Source organism: Staurois parvus, unplaced genomic scaffold (assembly GCF_062004578.1).
Source record: "Staurois parvus isolate SC_StPar_1 unplaced genomic scaffold, SC_StPar_1.0 ptg000044l, whole genome shotgun sequence".
In the NCBI taxonomy this organism is placed as follows: domain Eukaryota; kingdom Metazoa; phylum Chordata; class Amphibia; order Anura; family Ranidae; genus Staurois; species Staurois parvus.
Window position 1 is genome coordinate 230221 of NW_028317840.1, and position 16264 is coordinate 246484.

The window sequence follows — 16264 nt, forward strand, 5'->3', positions numbered from 1 at the left end:
TTCAGTGCACAAACAATACCTAAGTAAGAAAAGTAGTGACTGTATTGTGAAGGTACTATTAATTGCTTTGATATTGGTGATGTTTGGGGAAAGGGAGTCACCCCCTGGTCGAGAAAGCGAACAACCTCATAAGCACGTGTCAGGTCACTCCTGGTGTCTCAAGGGCCGTGTATGCGGTGGAACTCTTTGATCTCTAACCTGGACCACCTGGTAATATAGGCCCATGTAAAGTTATGCTTTGGGCAATAAGGGGTGACTTAGTGAGGACCAGGAGGATGTGTCAATGGACTCTGATCTGCATCTGTGCACATGAATTTAGTTGAGTGAGAGTGAAGAATGCCATGTGCCACCATGAGTAGACATGTGCGGTTGGTTTCATTCCAAATTGAAATTTGGACACATTTTTCGTTATTCAGAGATTGGGATGTATCTAAATTCCCAAATTACAATAATAATGAATTTAATCACTTGCCTACAGGGCACTTATACCCCCTTCCTACCCAGGCCAATTTCCAGCTTTCAGCACTGTTGCACTTTGAATGACAATTGCGAGGTCATGCAACACTGTACCCATATGAAATTTTTATAATTTTTTTGTGACAGATAGAGCTTTATTTTGGTGGCATTTAATCACCTCTGTTTTTTTTATTTTTTCTTAAACAAACCAACAACCACTGAAAATTTTGAAAAAAAAAGTTTTTTCTTAGTTTTTGTTGAAAGTTTTTGTATATATATGATTTTTCTCCTTCACTGATGTTCTCTAATGAGGCTGCAGTGATGGGCACTGAAAGACTGCACTAATGAACACTGATAGGTGGCACTGATGGGCACTGATGAGGAGACACTGGTAGGTGGCACTGATGGGCAAAATTAAATAAAGAATAGAAAATAATAGAAAAAAAACAATAGAAAAGAATAGAAAGGATATAACTGTCTTCCAAAATTCGAATTAAAAAAATGTAACACCATCCTAGGTAGCTAGGGGGAGCTAGATGATTACTTTTAGTTAGAGGTTGAACAGCAGCCTGGCAGAAAAGTCAGAGGGAGTCAAATTTGATCATAGCATAGAGGCTTTACAGACCATCTCTCTGGAACTTCTCCCTGATCTAGACACGTGGAGAAGTCTCTAGAATTTAGTGGATGGAGGTGAGGAGTGGCTGGTCTGCACTCTCAAGGGATTCTGACCAGTCCTCAAGCAGGAGACTTGGCATGGGGTCAGGACATCCCTTAAGAGTGGCTGAGTTTGCTCAGTAACATGAGAGCTCAGGTGGAAGATGGACTGAGCAGGATGGTGTGTAGAGCCTGGGATGGGGTCCAGGAGTGAAGCCTACCTACAGGCAAAGGAGCTCGAAGGGAGGATCTCTCAACCTCGCCATGCCCTGAGAGAGTACAGCCTGAGAAGCAGGGAAGGAGCCAGCCCAACATAAGGCTTGAAGGCTTCCATCAACCCACACACTTGCAGGAGAGACTGAGTGAGTAACCCTCTGGGCCGGATAAGGAGAAAGGGCATTTGGGAGGGAAACCTGACTAGCTCCCACCTCAGACTGCTTTCATTTAAGGTGGCAGATTCTGCGACCTCTTGGCCAGCTGTTTGAAGATATTTCATCTAGGGTCTGAGGAGGTACACAAGGAAAAGCTGGCTAGCTCTCCAAGAAGAGAAGAAAAAACCCTTTTTGACTACTTGTACATAGTTCCAGGACATTTTCCTCAGTTTTACAGTTCCTTGGGCATCCCATGTATCCCTCATCCCCATCCAAGTTATCATCCCTTAATAAAATCCAAAAAAACAAGTTCAAGGACTGTTTACTGTCTCTGGAGTGCAAGTCTGGAAGGAAATGTGTGTTGCCTGGCTGTGCAGCACTATACGGGAACCCAAATCTCTAGCGAATCCTAAGGGGATAGTGCTACAAAAGGAATAGAAAAGAATAGAATAAAAAAATACAATAGAATAAAATTGAATAAAAGAGAAAAAATATAACTGTGTTCTGAGACTTCAATTTCAAATAGAATAAATTCAGATTGGAATAGAATAGATTAGAAAAGAAAAGACTAGAATAGAAAAGAACAGAATATAATAGAATAGAAAAGAACATAATAAAAAAAATAAAAAAATAGAGTAGAAAAACAATAGAATAGAGTACAATAAAATGGAAAGAATATAACCATCTTCCAAATAAAATCAGTTCGAATGTCTAATAGAATACATTCAGTGTCAAATGCTTATTTTAATTTTCCGAATTCGGTCAAATTTAATTCAAATTCAAATCGAATTAGAAAATGAATAAACAAAACAAAACAATTTCGAAAAGGTATTAAACAAATTTAACTAAACAAAATTATTTAAATAATGAATTGAAACAAAACAGAACAATTTTTTTCATTCTGCACATGTCTAGCCCTGAGACCTTGTGAGTAGGTGGGATCCATCTTTATTTGTCAGCCATCTGTAGCACAAAGCTACATATAATGTTTAATAGATAGAGCGACTCCTATGCTGAAATGAGCAACTTTAAGCATAAGAGGAGCCACGAAACAACATACAATATATTGCCAAAAGTATTGGGATGCCTTCCTTTACACGCATATGAACTCTAATAGAATCCCAGTCTGAGTCCGTAGGGTTCAATATTGAGTTGGCCCACCCTTTGCAGCTATAACCGCTTCAACTCTTCTGGGAAGGCTGTCCACAAGGTTTAGGAGTGTGTCTATGGGAATGTTTGACCATTATTTCAGAAGAGCATTTGTGAGGTCAGGCACTGATGTTGGACAAGGAGGCCTGGCTCGCAGTCTCCTCTCTAATTCATTCCAAAAGTGTTCTATCGGGTTGAGGTCAGGATTTTGTGCAGGCCAGTCAAGTTCCTGCACCCAAAACTCACTCATTCATGTCTTTATGGACCTTGCTTTGTACACTGGTGTCATGTTGGAACAGGAAGGGGCCCTCCCCAAACTGTTCCCACAAAGCTAGGAGCATGAAATTGTCCAAAATGTCTTGGTATGCTGACGCCTTAAGAGTTCCCTTCACTGGAACTAAGGGGCCAAGCCCAACCCCTGAAAAACACCCCCACACCATAAACCGCCCTCCACCAAAACTTTACACTTGGCAAGTACCGTTCTCCTGGCAACTGCCAAACGCAGACATATCCATCGGATTGCCAGACAGAGAAGCGTGATTTGTCACTCCAGAAAACACGTCTCCACTGCTCTAGAGTCCAGTGGCGGCGCACTTTACACCACTGCACCAGTTTGCATTGTACTTGGTGATGTAAGGCTTGGATATAACTGCTCAGCCATGGAAACCCATTCCATGAAGCTGTCTACTCACTGTTGTTGTGCTAATCTGAAGGCCACATGAAGTTTTGAGGTCTTTAGATATTGACTCTTCAGACAGTTGGCAATTTCTGCACACTGTGTGCTTCAGCATGCGCTGACCCCTCTCTGTCATTTTACGTGGCCTACCACTTCATGGTTGAGTTGCTTTTGTTCCCAGTTTCTTCACTTTGTTATAATACCACTAACAGTTGACCGTGGAATATTTAGTAGCAAGAAAATTTCAGGGATGGACTTATAGCACAGGTGGTAACCTATCACAGTACCATGCTTGAATTCGCTGAGCTCCTTTGAGCGACCCATTCTTTCACAAATGTTTGTAGAAGCAGTCTGCATGCCTAGGTGCTTGATTATATACACCTGTGATCATGGAGGTGATTGGAACACCTGAATCTAATGATTTGGCGGAGTGTCACAATACTTTTGGCAATAGAGTGTATTTAACAGTTTACTGTGAGAAGGTTAGGAGAAATGTGAAGAAAAAAGGCTTACAGCTAATTTTCCGAATGACTTCAGGCTTGGTACCAGTTACTTCTGTGCTGCAAAATGGCTATAACATTTTCATCCAGTTGATGTAAATTCATTATTATGTGCAAGATCCAGTAATATCAGTGAGACCTAATACACAAACATGCCAAGTACGTAAACATTTTCTGTGATAATACTACCTGTGTTCTGCTTACTCAGCAGGGAATGCCTGACAATTTGTGTGACGGGAGAATTTCCCATGAAAGGTAGAGTGTGTGTTTGGGTGGAACTCTGGAACAGTCTCTGTCTAGTCCACTGTCAGCCAAATACAACAATTCATATAGTCAGATTTGTGACTACTTTGTCAATCAGCAGCATTTTCAGTCAGTAGAACACTTGACAAAAAATCCTTACTAATGCAGATCTGAGTTATGGGAAAGTGTAATACAAATGAGAGTTTCATGAGTCTTGCTTACGACAATCTAGTTTTGTTATGACAGACAGCAGTCGTTCCATACAGCCTCTTTGTTTTGAGCAATTTACCTCCCTGACCTTTCACTCACCAGGAATTGCTATATCCCATTACTGGTATGTGCCAAAACAATAACATATCGTAGGTAAAGGTATTTTCCTGGGGTGTGACTTGGACAACGATGTAATTGGATGCACATACAGACACTCCTGCAAGCCATCCTGACTAATTCATCCTAAATCAGTGCACCAGTCATCATGTAGTGCATGATAGTGCAGGCTGACTACCCAAATTGGCACTCGAGTGCTTCTTCCTAGAGTGGCAGAAACAGAGGCAAAGTTATTGCTGCTTACCTAGAGCAATTTGCCTAAACATCAGCTAAAGACCTTCCGTTGAAGACATCACCATGTCTCCAGCTACACTGATGGACCAGACAGCGGGGCTCTGATAGCCTTGCAATACAAGTACAAGCAGATGGCCATGAACCCCTTAGGAGTGTAATGAGTACTGTTGATAGTTCTATGTCTGTAATGAACTCTAAAGCCAGCCATAGATGGAGCAATTTTCTTCTCTGCAATCAACACTGACCTCCTTTGGAGCATTGTGTTCTTCTGGCGGGGGGAGTCGAGAGAACACAGTGATTACTGCTAGCAGCTATAATGCATGTAGAAATTTGGCAGATTGGTTGCACTCAAGTTGATTGATCAGTCAACTTGAGTACATTCAGCCTACCCATACAAGGTCCGAATCTCAGCTGGTTCAACAGGGAACTGTCTATGACTGGCTTTAGTATGGCTTTAGAAACCACTCATAGCCTGGAACCCATCCTTATGGACATGTTAACAGCAGTCAACACATGCAACACCTCTCTGACTGTCCTTACGCAGTGACTTAATTGTATTAGGAAGGTCATATTACTTCTCTGACAAGACATACAAAAAAATAGTAGAGCAAACCACAGCAGTAGAGAGTAGAGTGAGTTCTGTGGAGGATACCTTAGAATGCCAGAATCTTAGCCCAGAAACGATTACAGGCTAGAGAATATACAGTGTAGTCTCCATAGAAATAACATACTTCATGGGCCAGACTGAGCATGCTCAGAGGTAATCACCAATGGAATTGAAGTCTGGTACTGTTTTCGGTTGAAGGGGCTCAATGGGTCACCTCAAGACAACCAAATCCTGACTCTCCTTCTGGACCATTTCTCCTGAAATTGCTAAACTACAAGAATTATGCTCAGGGAAGAGCCAACGGTTCACACTGAACTTTGGCTGCTCGGGCATGTGGAACACCTGAGCATGTGCTTGTTTATCCCCCTTAGTGCCCATCACTCCCAGTTTTATGGAGGATAATTATCCTGTGGCTTCATATACCAAAATTTTCTTGCCATAAATGGATCCTTTGCTTATTTAACAGAGCAATGCACTAGCTCCCTTCCCCCTCCAACAAAATGGCGGTGCTATACACCTACTTTGAGACACAAGAGGGACATTGCTATCAATTGCGATCCACGGCAAAATGGCGCCGGCGTACTGCGCATGCGCCGGTCGCCGGCAAAATGGCGGGCGCATCAAGCGCGATTGCCATTGTAAATTATAAATAGCAGTGAGAGGATGTCCCTGCTGTAAGCCCTGCACCCTTTGAGAACGTGCATAGCACGAAACGCGTCAGTGGGGGCTACAGCACCTGGACATCTTAACCACCGCTGGTGGATATTCTTCTATGATTGCGGTCAGTATCTAATTTTATGTTACATCATTACTTCTGGAATAAAGTGCTTTATGCAGTATCACGCTATGAGCGCCACCCTTTCGCAGTACCAAGTTTAAGGAGGGACTCCAGAGGTGTATGAGTGTCTGATGTACCATGGAACCTGACCAGGATGGATGACCAGTGAGAACTAGGGAGCGCAGCTTTACCTGAGTGTGGAGAACCTAGATGTACCTGAAGAGAGGAAACTTCTCTCATGCGTATTTTAAACGCACTTCTGGTGAGTGTGCATTTAATTTATTTCCTGCTCACTTTTGGATCATTCACCCTGATTTGCAAAGGAGACCTGGCAGAATTGGCACATCACATCCTTTTATATGTTTGTGGACACTAGATTGAACATTGAATTTGTATTTGTGACGAATATATGATCTTATGTCCTCATTTTTTCTACTCTTGTAATTGAGTGTATGCTGACATTTCACCTTTTTTATTAGCGCTGCACCTTTTTGTCTATATATTGTTTATCCCCCTGTTCAGCACAAGCTGAATATCATATAAAGAAATCATATTTCTACTGCTTCTATATTATATGACAGCTTTCTGCTGTAAGTCATTGCTAAGGAAGTGGCAGGTGATGACGTATTATTATTATTATACAGGATTTATAAAGCTCCAACAGTTTGCGCAGCGCTTTACAATATAAGGGAGAAAGTACAATTACAATACTTTCAGTACAGAAGAAATGTGAGGGCCCTGCTCGTGGAGCTTACAACCTAAAGGAAGGGGAAGATGATACAAAAGGTGATAGCTGCGAGGGATGATCTGGTGGAGGTGATTCAAGTACAGTTCTTAGGTGGAGGTGGGGTAGGCTTCCCTGAAGAAGTGAGTTTTCAAAGATCGCCTAAAGGCAGACAGGGTGGGGGCTGACCGGATATGCTGTGGTAGGGAGTTCCAGAGGATGGGAGAGGCTCTGGAGAAGTCCTGGAGGCGAGCGTGGGAGGAGGTGAGGAGGGAGCTAGAGAGGAGGATATCATGGGAGGAGCAGAGTGGGCGATTTGGGCGATATCTGCGGATGAGGTTGGTGATATAGCTAGGGTCAGTGTTGTGGATGGCTTTGTAAGCTGTGGTTAGTATTTTGAATTTTATATGTTGGATTAGTGGAAGCCAGTGAAGGGATTGGCAGAGAGGGGCAGCAGTCGCTGATCGGTTGGTAAGGTGTATGAGTCTAGCAGCAGCATTCATAATAGACTGAAGGGGGGATAGCTTGTGTAACGGTAGACCAGTGAGGAGGCAGTTGTTAGTAATCGAGGCAGGCGATAACCAAGGTATGGATAAATTGTTTTGTGGTGTCATTGGTCAGGAAGGGGCGGATTTTGGAAATGTTCCGGAGGTTGAGGTGACAGGATTTAGCCAGTGAGTGGATGTGGGGCCCAAAGGAGAGGTCAGAGTCTAGGATTACGCCTAGCACCCTGGCATGAGGGGAAGGATCAATGGTTGTGCTGTTGATCTTAATGGTAAAGTCATGAGTGGGGGATCGAGGAGGAAATATTACAAGCTCAGTTTTTGAAAGATTAAGTTTGAGGTAGTGATGTGACATCCATGCTGATATGTCGCTTAGTAGATTTGTGATACGTGAGGAGATTGAGGGGGTGAGCTGGGGAGTGGAGAGATAGATCTGCGTGTCATCAGCATAGGGGTGGTATTGGAAGCCATGGGAGGTTATCAGTTGGCCCAGGGAGGAGGTATAGAGAGAGAAAAGGAGGCGCCCAAGAACAGAACCTTGGGGTACCCCAACAGAAAGGGGAAGAGGAGCCAAGGAGGAGGAGTTGTATGTGACACTGAAAGTGTGCTGAGAAAGGTAAGAGGAGAACCAGGAGAGAGCAGAGTCACGGAGGCCGATGGAGTGAAGTTTACTGAGGAGGAGCGGGTGGTCATCTGTGTCAAAGGCAGCAGAAAGGTCAAGGGGTATGGAGTAATGGCCGTTGGTTTTAGCAGTTAGTAGGTCATTAGTGAGTTTTAGTAGGGAAGTTTCTGTGGAATGTTGTCGGCAGAAGCCAGACTGTAGGGGATCAAGAAGGTTGTTGTCCATGAGGTAGCAGTTCATGCGGTTGTGGAAAAGGCGCTCAAGAAGCTTGGAGGCAAACGGGAGCAGGGAGATTGGTCTTAAGTTGTTCAAACAGGTGGGGTCCAGCAAGGGTTTTTTGAGAATGGGGGTAACCAGTGCATGTTTGAGTGGGGAGGGAAAGGTGCCCATGGAGAGTGAGAGGTTGAAGATGTGGGTTAGAGAGTTTAGGATAGAGCAGGAAGGAGGCTGCAACAGTTGTGAGGGGAGAGGATCCAGGGGACAGGTGGTGAATTATGACATATGATCTATAAATGGGAAAGAAAAGCCCTTTAAAAGATTTAAGCAAGTTACCGTGTCCTTGAAAATCTGCCTTTTGGAGCTGGTTCCAACAATAAACACATTACACAAATATTAAAATAATTTGAAACTTTAGGATAACATATTATAACCTGTATTATTCTATTGTCTTTTATTCAACACAGGATCAGTATATCACAATGGTTTGTCATAGCACCAAATACAGAAATATGGACACTAGTGCAAAGAAAGTTTGTAGGCAAATTTAGGGTTTATAATCCCTCCACCAACAGTTTTGAAAAAGTTTAGTCCAGTGCCCTTTAAATTGGTTCCATTCACTCAGTTTTATACAAACTGTGTGAAGTGGAATATATTGCGTAGAATATTCCCAACACACACGTTCCTTGAAATGGCCTGAAATAAGCGGATGCTGTATCAACTACCAGCTGGAAACCAGTGTCAACCCATCTCAGGACTTCAGTGTATCACTAGCACACCATGGATGTTCAAAATAATGTCCAAATGTTTATTAAAACGATCACATCACGGTGGTAAAAATGCAAAGCTTCCATGCAGGACCCCTGTGACAATGAAGGAGTCCTATATAGCCTTGAAAAGTTGCACTTATACCGATGTGATGAGATCACTTTAATAAATATTTAAGTGTCATTTTCATATATATAATATAATATACTAAAAACATGAGAGCAGACTGGTATTAGGGATAATTACATTGTACAAAAATAGATGCTTTATTATATAAAACACAGTACAAAAAAAAAACAAAAAAAACCCCCCCATTTCCTCCTATGTGATTAAAATAAAATTACAGTGTTGTCACCCTCCTCCCTCAGCTACACACAGGGGTAAATGCACATATCAAGCACTGATATGCAATGTATTTAATGTGAATATATAGCACAGGCAAATGTCAAGGTATGAAAAGACTTTTCATAGTGATGATGGTCTAGATCAGTGGTCCCTAAACTGCAGCCCGGGGGGCCAGATGCAACCCTTTGCTTGCTCTTGAGGCACTTTTCCTCCCACTGATACAAGACACTATTCTACCCACTGACACCAAAAATGGGGCATAATTACTGCTACTGACATCAGCAATGGGGCCCATTGACATCAACAATAGGGTCCTATTTCTGCCACTTACACCAACAACAGGGCACTATTCCTCCAAATGACACCAATAATGAAGCACTCAAACTGACACCAATGATAGGGCACTATTCCTCCCACTGACCCCAGCAATGGGGCACTATTCCTCCCCCTAATACCAAAGATTTTTTTTTTAACTCCATTGACTCCGGGACAATTTCAACTCCCAATGGCCACAGACCGGCTCTGCAAAAATCTGAAGAACAATAAAACTGGCCCTTTGTTTAGAAAGTTTGGAGATCCCTGGTCTAGATTTATATGGAGGCAAGATAAAGGGGATCAAAAGCTGATATGCTGATTGGGTGTAGTGGGTATCTATTTTTACAAAAGCAAATCATAAATTGAAACAACATCCACCCGAATGTCTAAACATCACCAATAACATAACATATTCACTATTTATATATTCCCATGTTATCAGTCATAATGAATACTTGACATAGGCATAGTTCCCAAATGTCCCTCTGTTGAATTTGCTTTCTTTGTTTTTAAACTCTTTTGTATGACATTGGTGCAGTTTTTAAAAGTTCAAATGGACAACAGCATACAATTGTTTATGATTTGTGTTGTTTCTGAATAGAGTTTAAAAAAAAATTGGTTTGAAGATTTACTAAAGAAAGTTTTGTGTATGGTATGGTGAGTGGAATTCACATTATTGTGCCTTTTTTTCCTTTTGACACTTTGGATGCTTAGGGCTGCCACTTCATCCCTTTAAAACTGAACACATATAATTTACACAGGTCCTGTGGCTGATTAAGGTGGTAATTAAACTCACTTAGTGCCTTATCTGCATTAAATTAGCCTCAGAACCTGTGTAGTTAATATGTGTTCGGGTTTAATTGTATGAGGTGGCAACCCTATGGATGCTAGATGTTATTGGAGCACACTCACAAGCACATGCAGTCAGTCTAATTAGAGGCAGGTACACAGTTGTGAGTGAAGTTTATTCCCTGCTGGTATACTCCTATCTGTAATGGGAACAGGGTATAACTTACAGTTCATCTGGTAGAATAAATGGGCACTCTTATCTGTTTTGGGTACAGGGTGATCAAGCTGTGATTCTGAAGTTATACTTACTGTATGGTAGATGACAGTGGTAGTTCAGTGCAAGATTTATGAATGAGACCTGAGCTCTGCAAAACTGTGGGGGGGTCTAAGCTTCTGTTGTGTGTTCATCTTGTGACGTCATCACGCTTCAGGGCAGTTCAGGATTTGCCACTGAGTCTTGGTTAAGCAAAAACAAAATCCTGCGCTACCTAAATGTAGTAGAACATTAAAATAAATTATAAAAGGGCTGCTGTTAGCATTACAATTGTGTTCCCACAACCAAAACAAGAATACATAAATAAAATCAATGCTGCGTTGGTTCAGCTTCAGTTTGGTTAAACAGTGGTATGATTTCACAGCCTGCTCTCATGCTGCATGTCTCATTTGCTATTTATTTTCTGGAGACAATTTGATCTTCTGTGAGTATCTTTGCTGTTTTTTACATTGAAATCTTGGTACAGAGAACACCAGCTTTTTCTTTGGTTTCCTTTACTGGGGGGATTTATGAAAGGGAGGCACAGTGAATTGAATGAGAACTGATCCCCCTGAACTAAGCAATTTTTGAGGGACTGGATCCCAACCAGATGATTAAGATTGGAAATGTATGACACAATCATTGTGAATCCTACATCATACTGGTTTTAGACCTCATATAATCTGGAGGTCCAAGATTAGGTGAGCATATACTCACCGGTCACTTTATTAGGTACACCTGTTCAATAGCTTAGTAACACAAATTGCTAATCAGCCAATCACATGGCAGCAGCTCAATGCATTTAGGCATCTAGATGTGATGAAGATGACTTGATGAAGTTCAAACTGAGCATCAGAATGGAAGAAGGGGGATTTAAGCAACTTTGAACATGGCATGGTTGTTGGAGCTAGACGGATTGGTCTGAGTATTTAAAAAATTGTTGATCTACTGGGATTTTCACTCACAACCACCTCTTGGGTTTACAGAGAATGGTCGGAAAAAGAGAAAATATCCAGTGAGCGGCAGTTGAGTGGAGGAAAATATCTTGTTAATGTCAGAGGTCAGAGGAGAATGGGCAGACTGGTTTGATATGATAGAAAGGCAACAGTAACTCATGTCAATATGGACCAAAATCTCTGAGGAATGTTTCCAACACTTGAATCTATGCCATGAAGAATGAAGGCAGTTCTAAAGACAAAAGGGGGTCCAACCCGGTACTAGCAAGGTGTACTTAATAAAGTGGCCAGTGAGTGTATATAAAAGCAACATGTTTTGTGGTGGTGCATTTTGGAGAAGGTGGATTATCCACATTTGTGGTTGAAGAGGAGACTTCGCTACATGTGTTTTTTTTAATGAAGTATTGTGGACTGTCACAACAACGCACTTTTTGTAGAAGAGGCACAAAAACCCCTTTGACTATTGGTTTATTGCACATATTTCAAGGTTGTACAGTATATACTTGCACTTTATTGATATATGTTTGGTTAAAAGAATGAGTATTGCACAATATATATTATGTTAGTTTTTTTTTTTTTGAAGCACTGTATTGTAATTAGAGATGAGCGAATCGAACCAGGCGAAGTGGAATTCGTTTCGAATTTCAGGAAAAATTCGATTCGCGTCGAATCCGAATATTTGCATAATTCGGGTGCGCGAATCGGATTTTTCCCGATCAGCCGGCAAAAGTGTCCCTGCAGAGAGCTCCGCTATTTCTGACAGTTCTCTGACAGTTCCTTCACATGAACAGCGGTTGAAACATTGTATCTATTTGTTTCCATTTAGGATACAGATGTTTTTATTCGGAAATAAATAGATACAATGTTTCAACCGCTGTCAACCGCTGGAACTGTCAGAGAACTGTCAGAAATAGCGGAGCTCTCTGCAGATACACTTTTTGCTGTACTGGAATACCTCTTCTTTTCATTCTTCTTTTCATTCTTCTTTTCATTCTTCTTTTCATTCTTCTTTTCATTCTTCTTTTCATTCTTCTTCTCATTCTTCTTTTCATTCTTCTTTTCATTCTTCTCATTCTTTTCTTCTTCATGAAAAGAAGAATGAGAAGAAGAATGAAAAGAAGAATGAAAAGAAGAATGAAGAATGAGAAGAAGAATGAAAAGAAGAATGAAAAGAATGAAAAGAATGAAAAGAAGAATGAAAAGAATGAAAAGAAGAATGAAAAGAAGAAGAAGAATGAAAAGAAGAAGAAGAATGAAAAGAAGAAGAATCTTTTCATTCTTCTCATTCTTCTTTTCATTCTTCTTTTCATTCTCCTTCTTCTTCTTCTTTTCATTCTTCTTCTTCTTTTCATTCTTTTTTTCATTCTTCTTCGTCTTTTCATTCTTCTCATTCTTCTTTTCATTCTTCTTCTTCTTCTTCTTTTCATTCTTCGTCTTCTTTTCATTCTTCTTTTCATTCTTCTTCTTTTCATTCTTCTTCTGCTTTTCATTCTTCTTTTCATTCTTCTTCTGCTTTTCATTCTTCTTTTCATTCTTCTTCTTCTTTTCATTCTTCTTTTCATTCTTCTTCTTTTCATTCTTCTCATTCTTCTTCTCATTCTTCTTTTCATTCTTCTTTTCATTCTTCTTCTCATTCTTCTTTTCATTCTTCTTCTTTTCATTCTTCTTTTCATTCTTCTCATTCTTCTTTTCTTCTTCATGAGAAGAAGAATGAGAAGAAGAATGAGAAGAAGAATGAGAAGAAGAATGAGAAGAAGAATGAGAAGAAGAAGAATGAAAAGAAGAATGAAAAGAAGAAGAATCTTTTCATTCTTCTTCTCATTCTTCTTTTCATTCTTCTTTTCATTCTTCTTCTTCTTCTTTTCATTCTTCTTCTTCTTTTCATTCTTCTTTTCATTATTCTTCTTCTTCTTTTCATTCTTCTTCTTCTTCTTCTTCTTTTCATTCTTCTTTTCATTCTTCTTCTTCTTTTCATTCTTCTTCTTCTTCTTTTCATTCTTCTCATTCTTCTTCTCATTCTTCTTTTCATTCTTCTCATTCTTCTTTTCATTCTTCTTCTCATTCTTCTTTTCATTCTTCTTCTTCTTCTTCTTCTTTTCATTCTTCTTTTCATTCTTCTCATTCTTCTTTTCTTCTTCATGAAAAGAAGAATGAGAAGAAGAATGAGAAGAAGAATGAGGAGAAGAATGAGGAGAAGAATGAGGAGAAGAAGAAGAAGAATGAAAAGAAGAAGAATCTTTTCATTCTTCTCATTCTTCTTTTCATTCTTCTTCTTCTTCTTTTCATTCTTCTTTTCATCCTACTTCTTCTTCTTCTTCTTCATCCTCATCCTCTTCTTCTTCTGAGGATGAGGATGAAGAAGAAGAAGAAGAAGTAGGATGAAAATAAGAAGAATTCCAAGCCGGCAAAAAGTGTATCTGCAGAGCTCCTCTATTCTGCAGATACACTTAGAGGAGCTCTGCAGATACACTTTTTGCCGGTTTGGAATTCTTCCTTTTTTCATCCTACTTCTTCTTCTTCTTCTTCTTCATCCTCATCCTCGGAAGAAGAAGAGGATGAGGATGAGGATGAAGAAGAAGAAGAAGTAGGATGAAAATAAGAAGAATTCCAAGCCGGCAAAAAGTGTATTTGCAGAGCTCCTCTAAGTGTATCTGCAGAATAGAGGAGCTCTGCAGATACACTTTTTGCCGGCTTGGAATTCTTCTTATTTTCATCCTACTTCTTCTTCTTCTTCTTCTTCATCCTCATCCTCTTCTTCTTCTGAGGATGAGGATGAAGAAGAAGAAGAAGAAGAAGTAGGATGAAAATAAGAAGAATTCCAAGCTGGCAAAAAGTGTATCTGCAAAGCTCCTCTATTCTGCAGATACACTTAGAGGAGCTCTGCAGATACACTTTTTGCCGGTTTGGAATTCTTCTTATTTTCATCCTACTTCTTCTTCTTCTTCTTCATCCTCATCCTCTTCTTCTTCTTCTGAGGATGAGGATGAAGAAGAAGAAGAAAAAGAAATAGGATGAAAATAAGAAGAATTCCAAGCCAGCAAAAAGTGTATCTGCAGAGCTCCTCTAAGTGTATCTGCAGAATAGAGGAGCTCTGCAGATACACTTTTTGCCGGCTTGGAATTCTTCTTATTTTCATCCTACTTCTTCTTCTTCTTCTTCTTCTTCATCCTCATCCTCATCCTCTTCTTCTTCTGAGGATGAAGAAGAAGAAGAAGTAGGATGAAAATAAGAAGAATTCCAAGCCGGCAAAAAGTGTATCTGCAGAGCTCCGCTAAGTGTATCTGCAGAGCTCAGCGGTTGAAACATTGTATCTATTTGTTTCCATTTATGGAAACAAATAGATACAATGTTTCAACCGCTGTATGGAGTGAATGTCAGAACTGTCAGAAATAGGCTATTTCTGACAGTTCTCTGACATTCACTCCATACAGCGGTTGAGGAGTGAATGTCAGAGAACTGTCAGAAATAGCCTATTTCTGACAGTTCTCTGACATTCACTCCATACAGCGGTTGAAACATTGTATCTATTTGTTTCCATTTATGGAAACAAATAGATACAATGTTTCAACCGCTGTATGGAGTGAATGTCAGAGAACTGTCAGAAATAGGCTATTTCTGACAGCTCTCTGACATTCAATACTCCATACAGCGGTTGAGGAGTGAATGTCAGAGAACTGTCAGAAATAGCCTATTTCTGACAGTTCTCTGACATTCACTCCATACAGCGGTTGAAACATTGTATCTATTTGTTTCCATTTATGGAAACAAATAGATACAATGTTTCAACCGCTGTATGGAGTGAATGTCAGAGAACTGTCAGAAATAGCGGAGCTCTGCAGATACACTTAGCGGAGCTCTGCAGATACACTTTTTGCCGGCTTGAAATTCTTCTTATTTTCATCCTACTTCTTCTTCTTCATCCTCATCCTCATCCTCTTCTTCTGAGGATGAAGAAGAAGAAGAAGTAGGATGAAAATAAGAAGAATTCCAAGCCGGCAAAAAGTGTATCTGCAGAGCTCCGCTAAGTGTATCTGCAGAATAGAGGAGCTCTGCAGATACACTTTTTGCCGGCTTGGAATTCTTCTTATTTTCATCCTACTTCTTCTTCTTCTTCTTCTTCCTCTTCATCCTCATGCTCATCCTCTTCTTCTGAGGATGAGGATGAGGAAGAAGAAGAAGAAGAAGAAGTAGGATGAAAATAAGAAGAATTCCAAGCCGGCAAAAAGTGTATCTGCAGAGCTCCGCTAAGTGTATCTGCAGAGCTCCGCTAAGTGTATCTGCAGAGCTCAGCGGTTGAAACATTGTATCTATTTGTTTCCATTTATGGAAACAAATAGATACAATGTTTCAACCGCTGTATGGAGTGAATGTCAGAGAACTGTCAGAAATAGCGGAGCTCTGCAGATACACTTAGCGGAGCTCTGCAGATACACTTTTTGCCGGCTTGGAATTCTTCTTATTTTCATCCTACTTCTTCTTCTTCTTCTTCTTCTTCATCCTCATCCTCATCCTCTTCTTCTTCTTCTGAGGATGAGGATGAAGAAGAAGAAGAAGAAGTAGGATGAAAATAAGAAGAATTCCAAGCCGGCAAAAATGTATCTGCAGAGCTCCTCTAAGTGTATCTGCAGAATAGAGGAGCTCTGCAGATACACTTTTTGCCGGCTTGGAATTCTTCTTATTTTCATCCTACTTCTTCTTCCTCTTCATCCTCATCCTCATCCTCTTCTTCTTCTGAGGATGAGGATTAGGATGAAGAAGAAGAAGAAGTAGGATGAAAA